Source organism: Castanea sativa, chromosome 7 (genome assembly GCF_040712315.1).
Source record: "Castanea sativa cultivar Marrone di Chiusa Pesio chromosome 7, ASM4071231v1".
In the NCBI taxonomy this organism is placed as follows: domain Eukaryota; kingdom Viridiplantae; phylum Streptophyta; class Magnoliopsida; order Fagales; family Fagaceae; genus Castanea; species Castanea sativa.
In genome coordinates, this window is record NC_134019.1 from 27,459,861 (window position 1) to 27,471,372 (window position 11,512).

General features: G+C 32.3%; 2 long non-coding RNA genes across 2 annotated transcripts; one reads left to right on the forward strand and one right to left on the reverse strand.

The window, feature by feature from the left end:
* The first annotated feature begins 673 nt into the window (after window positions 1-673).
* On the forward strand, window positions 674-2,491 carry LOC142643716 (uncharacterized). The gene is made up of 2 exons (XR_012845907.1): window positions 674-832; window positions 1,983-2,491. It is a non-coding gene; the product is annotated as an uncharacterized LOC142643716 (long non-coding RNA).
* A 1,169-nt stretch (window positions 2,492-3,660) lies between these two features.
* LOC142644616 (uncharacterized) lies at window positions 3,661-5,074 on the reverse strand. Its single transcript, XR_012845946.1, has 2 exons — window positions 4,916-5,074; window positions 3,661-3,898 (listed from the first exon to the last, which is right to left on the reverse strand). It is a non-coding gene; the product is annotated as an uncharacterized LOC142644616 (long non-coding RNA).
* Between the last annotated feature and the right edge of the window lie 6,438 nt (window positions 5,075-11,512).

Consider the following 11,512-nt stretch of genomic DNA (forward strand, 5'->3'; position numbering starts at 1 on the left):
AACTCATTTAGCACAAAAATTTAAAAATTTTGATTAGATGGAACACATGCCGTAAAATTAAATTCTAATTGAAATCTAATTTTTATACCAAACTAACAAACTTGGTTCAAAAATTTTAAAATTTTGATTAGATGGGACACGTGGCGCAAAATTAGACTCTAATTGAATTCCAATTTAAAATCTAATTAAATTTTCTCTTAACTTTACTTTTATATATATGACTTAAGATGACTTATAAATTTGAATTATTTTTAGTTCTACAAAAGATTATAAACTTAAGATGACTTAAGATTATATGTATAGTTTTAGGGTTAAGCTAACAAGTGTCTTTAAAGTAATTATTAATAAATCATTTTAAGAAAGTTTTAATACCATTGTTAATTCGAGTGATGAGTTTAATGGACTTGAAGAACATGCTATAAATCTGGAGGTTCTAAATTCCACCCACTAGGCTACCACACTATTAATTGGAAAAATGCTTATATACTCCCTAAACTTTTAACCACTAACCAAGACACTCCCTAAACTATTATTTTAGCCAATTTTCTCCCTAAACTATACATACACGTCAAATCAATACTTCAGCCAGTCTAACATTAAAACACTATGGAATAGGCATGTGAGATGCACGTGTTCCTCACAAAACAAATTCATTCACACATATAGAAAGGATAGAAAGAAGAGAGAGGAGAGACCTCTGACCGGCAAAGAAAAGAGAGGAGAAACTAGAGGTCTAACCATAGCCACCGTAGAGCTTCTCATCGTCGTCTCCCCACCCTCGTCCCAGCGGCAACTTGGTGGTTTAGTTGCACCGTTCAATACCCAGCACGAGGTATTTTTTTTCCTTTCATTCGTTCCCTTTGCTTGTTCCTAAAAATTCTAGTTTGTAGATGGCTGGCTAAAGAGCTTTGAGGGACGATTGTAAATGAGAAGCTTTTTTCTGCATTACTTATCATTGGAACTGTAATCTATGGCTATGGTCCATTGCATGCTAAAAATTGATGGTAGTGAAATACGGAAAATCTGAGAGTTTAAATCCACAAAGAAACTCTTTTTTTTTATTTTATAATATCCATGTACAAATTTCTATAGTAAAAGTTCTTGGTTTTGTTTAATTTTTGGGATGGGTCTCTGTGAGCTTGTTTGTTCAAATTTATGTTATAGAGCCATTGCTTTTGAGTATGCGACATAGTTGTTTGATTAAATTCCTGAGAGAGACATGACTTACCGTGTTAGATGAAATACTTTTACAATGAGCTAATTTTAATTGAAATTGATTGTTAGAGGCTAGTGGGGGCACAGAGTGAAATTTATTTTGATTAAAGCTCTATTAGGTGGATGATAAATGCTTAGAAGGACCACGCCCTACTGGAGCACCAATTGCTGCTTGTACTTGAGAATCAGTTCAATGTGCTTTGCTCTATTGCTTTGAGGCTTTTGATGTCAACTGTTGCCCACCTTTTTTGCACATTAGCTATGAACCTATATTTTTCACTGATTGTGGCTTACACCTATTTTAGTATTTACATGATTTCTTTGAGGCTTTTCTCTATTGCTTTGAGGGGCGACAATTAATGCAAAACCCTTAAGTTTTTTATGGAAGTAATATTGTGGTTAAGTATCATTAGACTTTAACTTTTCTTCATTATAAATTGCACTTTAAGAAAAAGAAAATATCATAATGAGTGCATCTTCATAAGTAAGTGACTCTCAATTTTCAGCAAGTGGGTTTTATCAATGCTGGATTGTATGTTGCTTCTCTACTAAAAATTTGGAATTTTAATGCTATTTTCCTAATATTCTATTTGGAGGGATGGTGGGAGCCATATGTGAAATGATATTTATATGTGAAATGGGTACATGGGTTTGGCTTGAAATTGTTCAAGAAATTGGTAGTATATAATTGTAGTAGAATGTAACATGGAAAATTAATGGTTTATGTAACCTGGGGTTCTTATGATTTTAAAATCTGTTTGTTGCAGGGAACTTTTGCTGCAACTGCCTCAGGTTAAGGGCCTTAAGGTGTCTCACCTTAGGCAGAGGGGGGATACAAAACTTAACTTAAGGGGAGTGCATTTCAATGGTGATCAGACTGAAGATTGATGAACTCAAATGCTATTCTGTTTTGGTTAAATTTTGGGTTTGAGTTTTACTTTTTTCCCCTCGTTAATGGACACTAACTGAAGGCTGAAGAATGAAGCTACAATGCATAAGAGAATCCCTACGTGGCTTTGGTGATTATTGGTGGTTTCTTAAATCAATAATGGGATTGTGAGAGCCTTTTGTATGGGGTCCAAGTTTTAAATAATATTGCAAGTTTTCTTTATTTGCATTGACTATTTATGTAGAAGTACCATATAATTATGTAGTAGGAAAAAATGAGATTACTAGGTTCTAAATGTAGAAAGAAAGTCTTTAATAATTTAGGCGATCTAACATATTTTAGTTCATTGATTCACATCTTTTAAATATTGGCTTAATACTTCATGTAGTGCATGAATTAAATGGTTTGGTTGATGTCCTTTTTTTACCTCCTGAGTTATTAGACTCTTATAAATCGAAGGAAGATAAGGGTGGCCCAAATCAACATTCTTGTAGCCCTGATTCTAGCATGGTGATCTTTTCAAATGGATACAGAAATTGTAAACCATACGTAAACTCTTAACTATAAGAGGCAGCCTTACTGACATGTTTACTCATATTTTTGGATTGTAAGCTTCAGATTATGGCCCCTTTAACATATATGAAATTTCAATTTAGACAAGGACTTCCTCATCCCTTTATTCCAATGCAAAAACAAAAATTGCACCTTAGAATAATTTCATTTGTGGCAAAAAGTAAGTCAAATTGATGACTTCCCAATCCCTTTATTCCAATGCAAAAAAAGAAAAAAAAAAAAAGATGCACCTTAGAATAATCCCCTTTAAGGCAAAAATTAAACCAAGCAATTTGAGAACTAAATGAACCTTACCCTTTGTCATAGTTAGGGCTATCTAAACATATCTGGTGATCCAACCAACCTGGAGACCTGACCGGACTGATTCCAAACTAGCTGACCCGACCTACTCTGGTGGTTGGTGGTGGATTTTCTCCACCAGAAATCAACTTTGGCAGGTCGGTTTAGGTTTCTCTTCCCCAAAAACCTGAAAACCCATACCGACCGGCAAAAAACCCATAATTTGGTGAAAAACTCAGATTTCGGCGAGAAAATTCCAAATTTTGGCAAAAAAAAACCTAGATCTCGGGCGAAAAAACCCGGATTCAGGCGCTATTTCACGTAGATTCGACAAGATTTTGACCAAATCTAGTGAAATCTCATCGAATCCGGTGAGATTACCACTGGATCTGGCGAAATCTCATAGATTCCGATGAGATTTTCATTGCATCTGGGTTTTTCTCTCATTTTCTCGCAATTTCCTTTTACGCTGACCGACCCGTTCGCCACCTGTTGAAGTTTGATCCTCCCGACCCATTTACTCCGGTGGTAGGTGGCGGGTAAGTTTTTTCAAAACCCCGATTTTGTCGAGTCGGTTCCGGGTTGGGCACAAACCTGACCTGGACTGACCAGTGGACAGCCCTAGTCATAGTTACAACAATATCTTGTTAATCACTAAACAATAAAACAAAAAAACAAAAAATCATAATAGGTACAAAGGTGCGAAAACAAAATACTAGTTCCATTCTTATTATGTCACAAACCATTTTTTGGTACTCATACATAAATAGTCACTTCAAGTGACTTCCAACCTTAAATGTCAAACTTAAACAACATCCTCTTATGCTTTGCAACTTTGTTCTTTAGCCTTTGGTTGGTGTCTAATAGTCCACTAATAACACTTCTCCTCCTTGCTGTGAATTCAAGATCATGCCACTCAAGGTAAATACATACATTACGATCCTACACAACCAAATAAAAAAATAAAAATAAATGGATGTTATTTATCAAAATAAATAAATAAACAATAAAACATTTAGTTGCATTCCCAAAATCTTGTAACCTATTGGAGCAAATTGAGTAGGGACACTTGTGATCTAATTTATCAATCAGGCTACTGGGCATTTTTTAACCTTTAGACGCGCAATCCAACAGCCAGCTTGCTAATAAAATTTTCACATCAAAACAGAACTTCAACAGCAATCTATAATGAAGAAAAGTTAAAGTCTAATGATACTTAACTACAATATTACTTCCATAAAAACCTTAAGGGTTGTACTTGAGAATCAGTTCAAGGTGCTTGCTCTATTGCTTTGAGGCTTTTGATATCAACTGCTGCCCACCTTTTTTGCACATTAGCTATGAATCTATTTTTTGACTGATTGTGGCTTACACCTATTTTAGTATTATATGATTTCTTTGAGGGTTTTCTCTATTGCTTTGAGGGGTGACAGCTGATGCAGAAATTGGTGGTCCAGTAGGGCGTGGTCCTTCTAAGCATTTATCATCCACCTAGTAGAGCTTTAATCAAAATAAATTCCACTCTGTGCCCCCACCAACCTCTAACAATCAATTCAATTAAAATTAGCTCATTGTAAAAGTATTTTATCTAACACAGTAAGTCATATCTCTCTTAGGCATTTAATCAAACAACTTTGTGGCATACTCAAAAGCAACAGCTCTATAACATAAATTGAACAAACAAGCTCACAGAGACCCAACCCAAAAATTAAACCAAACCAAGAACTTCTACTATAGAAATATGTACATGGATATTAAAAAGAAAAAGAGTTTCTTTGAGGATTTAAACTCTCAGATTTTCCGTATTCCACTACCATCAATTTTTAGCATGCAATGGACCATAGCCATAGATTACAGTTCCAATGATAAGTAATGCACAAAAAAGCTTGTCATCTACAAATCAAAATTTTTAGGAACAAGCCAAGGGAACGAATGAAAGGAAAAAAAGAAAATTTTTACTAGGTGCTGTGTATTGAATGGTGAAGCAGAACCACCAGATTGCCGCCGAGACAAGGGTGGTGAGACGATGATGAGAAGCTCTACGGTGGCTTTGGTTAGACCTCTGGTTTCTCCTCTCTCTTCTCTGTCGATTAGAGGTCTCTCGTCTCCCTTCTTTCTATCCTTTCTATTGTGTGAATGAATTTGTTTTGTGAGAAAACACGTGCATCTCACATGCCTATTTCGTTAGCATTTTAATGTTAGACTAACTAAAGTATTGATTTGACAGATACGTATAGTTTAAAGGGTAAATTAGCCAATATAATAGTTCAGGGAGTGTCTTGGCCAGTAGTTGAAAGTTTAACGGGTGTATGGACATTTTTTCCCTATTAATTTATAAGGTTTCTGATGTCTAATGAGTATAAAGTAGAATAGTCTAACCAAAAGTTAAAACATCACTTTCTTATATACCTTTTTTGGCACTTTTCAAGCACAATCTTACATGCAAAATCATTGGTAAAAATAGCCAGGAGCCTTCTAGTTGATCATATGTTTTTTCAATGGAGACGTTTAGAATTCAAATACCATATTCTTATAGTAACTATCAAATTATCAACAAAAAAAAAAAAAATTATTGGCAAAAATATATGATTCGGAGGTTATATGACAACATTGATTTTATTTTAACAAATATGGTAGGATTTAAAGTTAATGGAGTTTGTTTCATGACAATTACTCTTTACATATGACTCTTTATCAGTAGACTAAAACACAAATAGAGTCCTTTTATTTATTTATTATTTTTAAGGTGATATATGAACTTAAGTCACTCATTTTTTTTTTTGGCTGAGAAATAAGGTGATTTTATTGAGTCTACATCATTTTATAGATTAGCATGAGAGTATGAGACAATACTGTTAGGATTAGTGCCCTTAAATCCTATTGTATGATGCTATGTAAGACATTATGTTTGACTTAATGTATGACTTAATGTTGTATTAATAAAATTGTTTTATTATAATCTAAAATAATGGTAACATGAATATTGAGCATTATCATATAGTTCATGAGATGCATAGTATGTGATTTATGTGAAAAGTCACAGAAGACATAAATCACAAGTTCTTTGTAAACTCAGAATTATAGTTCGTAGTCGGTGATGAAATTGGGCATTTCATCTGCGAAGATTATAACATATCAACTAAGATGTTTTCTCTTGATCATGGAAATGAAGATTTCTAATTGGAATGTTGATATGTTTTAAGAGTTAAAATATATTGAATTGGACCGCTGTGAGATTTATTATTCTCCTAACAACTGTCAAATGAATAATAGACTCACGACTTATATTTACATGAACTCTTAATCCTGAGAGAATAATGGACCTAATTATGAAGTGTAGGTTGCTTTGATATATCAGAACTGAGATTTAAAGTTACGGTCAAAACCTTATTATGTTGGGCAATCAAATTTAGTGTTGATGGAACATATATTCTCAAGATGGAATTTATAGTCTCTTAACGGAGATACAAAATATTCTCTTGAGATAAGTTTAAGAGGTTTGTTATTCAACATGTTAGGCCTAACTACTTTATTAAATAGTTATTAAAGTATATATTTATGAAATTGGATTTTATAAATATATGATGAATAACTTGAAAGATTAAATCGGGTACTCAAGGATTAAGATGTAGTAATTTACAAAGTGACAATCTACATTTATAACTTTATGTTACTACGAATATTTTATGAAAGAGTTGCATGTACAATAAAGTCTTGGGATATAATTTATTAATAACGCCTAGAGTGCAATTATATTTATAAAGTGGTATTATATGTAATTAATGGTAACTTTAGACTTGTCAAGAGTTGACAAAAAAGCCCAAGGCCTATTGGAGCTAGTGTCTTATTGGTCCTTTTTGGTCCCACTCTAAGCTACATACTAAAACCCAATTGGAAAGGTCCTAAAGGCTAGTCCAATTAGATAATCAGTAATAAAGAAAGAAACATACAGAATTTTAAGATGATGAATATGAAATGGTGTGTATGTGAGTGTTGGACACTCTAATTTTCTCTTGAACAAATTTATATAACTGATTGAGAGACCACACTTCTTGGGCGTTAGTGGAATTGGAGTGAAGATTAAAAGTGTTCCTAAGTGCTTCTGATCTTTGTTTTGAAATTCACTGCTTCAAGGTATGCTCTCTTGTTCTTAAATTCTAAAACTTAGATAGTACATATAATCAATAGCGAATGAAGTAGATCTATTAATTTTCTGCTGCGTATGTTTTTTATACGATACAAACATGAATTTTCCATCAAATACTCATTTCAATATTGAGACTTCAGATTTGACTTCCAGTATTCCATATATGACATAAGAGTTGAACTTTAAGCCAATATAGAAAGAGGCCCTAGTTCCTCAATAATAATAATAATAATAATAATAAACTGGCCCTAAGCCCAACCTTAGTGAATGGACATGGCCCATGGGTTTAGTGTCTTGCTATTAGATATCACTTGCTTAAGCAACGCAAAACAGACCTTTAGCAAGGACTATATAAAAACAGGAAAGTCCTGCCCATATCATTTCCGTTACAAAAAAAAAATCATATATTTTTCTGCGCACGCAATCTCAAGAAAGACACTCCCTCGCAAATCTTTATCTCATGGACAAGAAAGCTTCGATCACTCTCATTTGCTTTAACTGAAATATTCAAGAAAACAAGGTACATTTCTTGTCACATTTGCTTCATTCTTAGTTCCATAACATTATTGTGAATCTTGTAGCATTACATTTCTTTATACGTGCAAAACTATTCCTCATTCGCAAACACATAATCGTTGCACATCTTTCTTTGATTTTTGCTATTCATGCATGCTGGTACATTATCCATCTTGTATAATTGAATTGTTAAAATTCTTGTTAATGTTGCATTGTTCAGCTAGTTTGGTGGGTTTGTCTTCTTTTTCTGTTCAAAACTTTTCCATAATCAGTTTCTTGTGACCAAAGAAACCGCTCATTAATATACAATACTTTACAATTATGATTCACAAGAAGACAAGAGTAGTTGCCTTGAAGATTTTTTTTTTTCCATATGGTGCTTCTAACTTTTATTTTTACTGGATTCTTTAAAGTTTTCCATATAGTAGAAGATTTGTCCGTAAGTTTGAATTTGATGGTTGAAAACTAATTGAATCAAGATTTGTGCTCTTGATTATACAAATGGGGTTTATTTGATGTTGAGCTTTGTCATTTTTTCTCATGGTCATTGGTGATATACACAAGGACCTAAAGAATTGTAGTACAGCTTAAAATCTGTGCTACTATGGTCCTAAAGATATGCATGGTTGTCTTGTTCTTGAAGTTTAAAGCCCTTTGGGATGTCAATTTAGATGAATGTATTTCTTAAAATGCTTTTCTATTAGCAAATTTGGTTTTCTGTTCAAGAAACAGTTTTCAGATGATGTGCTCTCTGTAAGTGGAAGATTGGGATACTACCTTTTTACTCATCTAGTTTGTGATTAGTGAATGAGAAAACATGATTTTTAAAAGTGAATATGCATTTACATATTCAATTCCAAACATGGTATATATAGTCAAGTAAAGACTAAGAAAAACATAACTATACGATGGATTTTATACTGACACACCATATATAATAGTTGTGGACTATATCCCCTTTTAAATCTCTGCACATTTTATTTGCTTAGATACCAATTATTATAGATTACTTGAGATTATAAGTGAGACAAACATCTGGTCATAATTAATGAAATTGTAAATGCTCTTAAATGGTGTTCGTACATGATTATTAAGCAAGATCTATGCATCTCATACTTTTTTTAGCAGGATTACATGTCACTTTTTAGAGAAATTTTTTAATGATATAATACAAAGCCATTTATAAAAAAATATTTTATGACCGGATGAAAATTTTCCATGATTTTAGATCTCAACTGGATTTGTTTTCTCTCCGTTAGAGGTTAGTTTTAAAAAGTAGTTAGAGATTTACATGATAGCACTGTCAGTGGTCAGGCCAGCTGCTTTATTGGAAAATAATTTGGATTGCTTTATGATTTCTTTGTCAATTCTAGTTGTTGGTAATTTGTTATGTTTTTACCTAACGGTTCCTGTGCATGCAAAATGGGATTTGTCTTGTGAGCCACTTTGGTGGTATACCAATTTTGGTTACTTCAGCTGGCTTTGGGCTTTGATTGTTTTAGTTTTCTTAAGAATGGTTTGTGTCTTCCCTTTTTATTTACATTGAAATGGAAAGGAGAAAATATGAATAGCATGTCAGTAAACATTCTTTTGCACTATTAGGAACAAGTGAAGCCACTATAAACAAGCTAAGCCCTGCTGACTTAACTCTGAAATTGGTTTCAACAATTTCACTGTAAAATTTATGTTGAGAGACTATTTTAATGATACTTCATTTTCAAAATTTTAATGGGGAAAGGTTGATAGTTGGATATATATAATGGGTCAATCATCCTGGATCAAGTCTTCAGATTAGTCTCTTCAAGTTCAAATTTTTTATAGTATAAGTAACAGTTAATTAGCCCTTCCTTAGAAGATTACAAATTTCTATCATTTGCTATCAGATGGGACATGGACACCAGCCTTCTGTACCCACATCAGAAGCTAATGAGACTGGAGAAGTGGAACACCAATTGGATTTGCCAAGTTTGCATGCAAGCCAAATGTCTACATCCAGGGTAAGCAGCATCTTTAATCAAGTAAGTGTGGCACCAATGTGTTTGACAGAACATTTTAATGATTATAAAGTGTACAATTTATGTTGTTCTCGCATGAGACTTCTGCTAGCAGACATGGATAAGCTAATTAAATTATATAGTTGAGTTTTTACTAGGTCAATCTGATATAGTGGTTATACAAGCTTAATTGATGAGTTCTATTGATTAAAATGATAACCTAGGAGTCAGCACTGAGCCAAAAAAAAAAATCCTTGGGAGTTAGCACCTGATTTTGGGTGGAGTCAGCACCAGGCCTTAGAGACAATTTCATTGTTTCAATAGAAAATTTTATTTTCTTTGAAAGGAGTACAATACTTTGTTTATATAGCAATACTAGATCCTAATTCTAACTATTATAGGAAACCCTAATAACTTATTACAAAAATAATCCTAATTTTAATAAAATACTAATAAACCTAATTAAGTACTAGGACTTAGGACCTAAAAATAAAATTAATACAGTTGACTTGTGAAATTAAATTAAAATAAACATATCGATCCTTATATGTTAGCATTGGTCAATGTGGATACTCCTACCCTTGTTTGGTATCGAATGAAGATAGATCATGCAGTAAGACCCTGCTATATTGGTTGATGTACAATAATGATAAAATGAACCGTAAGTAACACAGCACAATATGGAGGAATATAGGTTAATTGATCCAGCAAAAAAAGAAGAGGAAAGAATATAGTTTCATGGACGCTGTCAGTTTGTTATGTGGTTTTAAATTTCTCTCTTTTGTGAATCTTTTCCTATTTCTTGTATTCCAACTCCATCTATTGCTAAGTATATGATATGACTAGTATTATGCCCGTACAATGCACGGCTTAATAAAAAAATCAAGTGTAAACTAAAGAAAATAAGAAAATATTTTTTATTTAAATTAAAATAAATTAATAAAATAGATAATTAAAATAAAGTAAAGAGAAGTAATCTTTTATTTTAAGTTATATAATGAATGCATGTGTGTAAGATTAAGCTTTTTTTATTTTTTATTTTTATAAATAAAATCATATATAAGTCTAAAATTAACTCTGTAACTAATATAAAAAGAGATAGCTAAAAAAAAAATATAAAAAGAGTCTACAAAATAATATATTAAGCTTTAAAGCTTAAGTAATCACCACCGCATATTTAGATGAAAAAAAATCTTGAATTTAATAATTAAAAATGATAAAAAAAAATATACGAAAGCTTGTTTAAGTGGTAATCTCAATTTAATAGTTAAAAATTAAGAAAAACCTATATTATTAAACATTAAAAAATAAATATTACTAAACATTAAAAAATAAAAGTAGAGAAACTTACATGAGAATTGATTTTTTTTTCTTTGAAAATGAAGGAGGACGCACTGAATTTCACCCTATCAAATATATATGTATTATGGAATAGAAAAAAAGAAAGGAAAAGAAAATGATCCTATCAAATCTATGTGTATAATGAAATAGAAAAAAAAAATGATAGATTTAAATAACCTTGGAGAGGAAAAGAGAACTCATAGCTATCATTGTAGGCATCCTTTGACGAGAATCAACAAGCATTAAAGGATCCATTGCATGTTCTAGTTAGGCCTATTACTGGAGCAAGATTTGAGAAGATAAAAGTAGTACTTAATGGGCTAATTCAAGAGATTTGTGTTGATTCTAACACAAGACATTTCAAGCTTGGCCCAAAGGAAGATAAAGGCGTAATAAATTTAATCCAAGCTATTGAGGGCTGATCTGGCTTAATTGGGCGTGATTTATGGTGTGGATTAATGACTGATTGACTTTCCAGCTCCATATCAATTAATAGATATTTTTCCAATTCTTGAGCTATTAATTTCAGACCAAATCTACCTGAATTTTAGGTTTCTA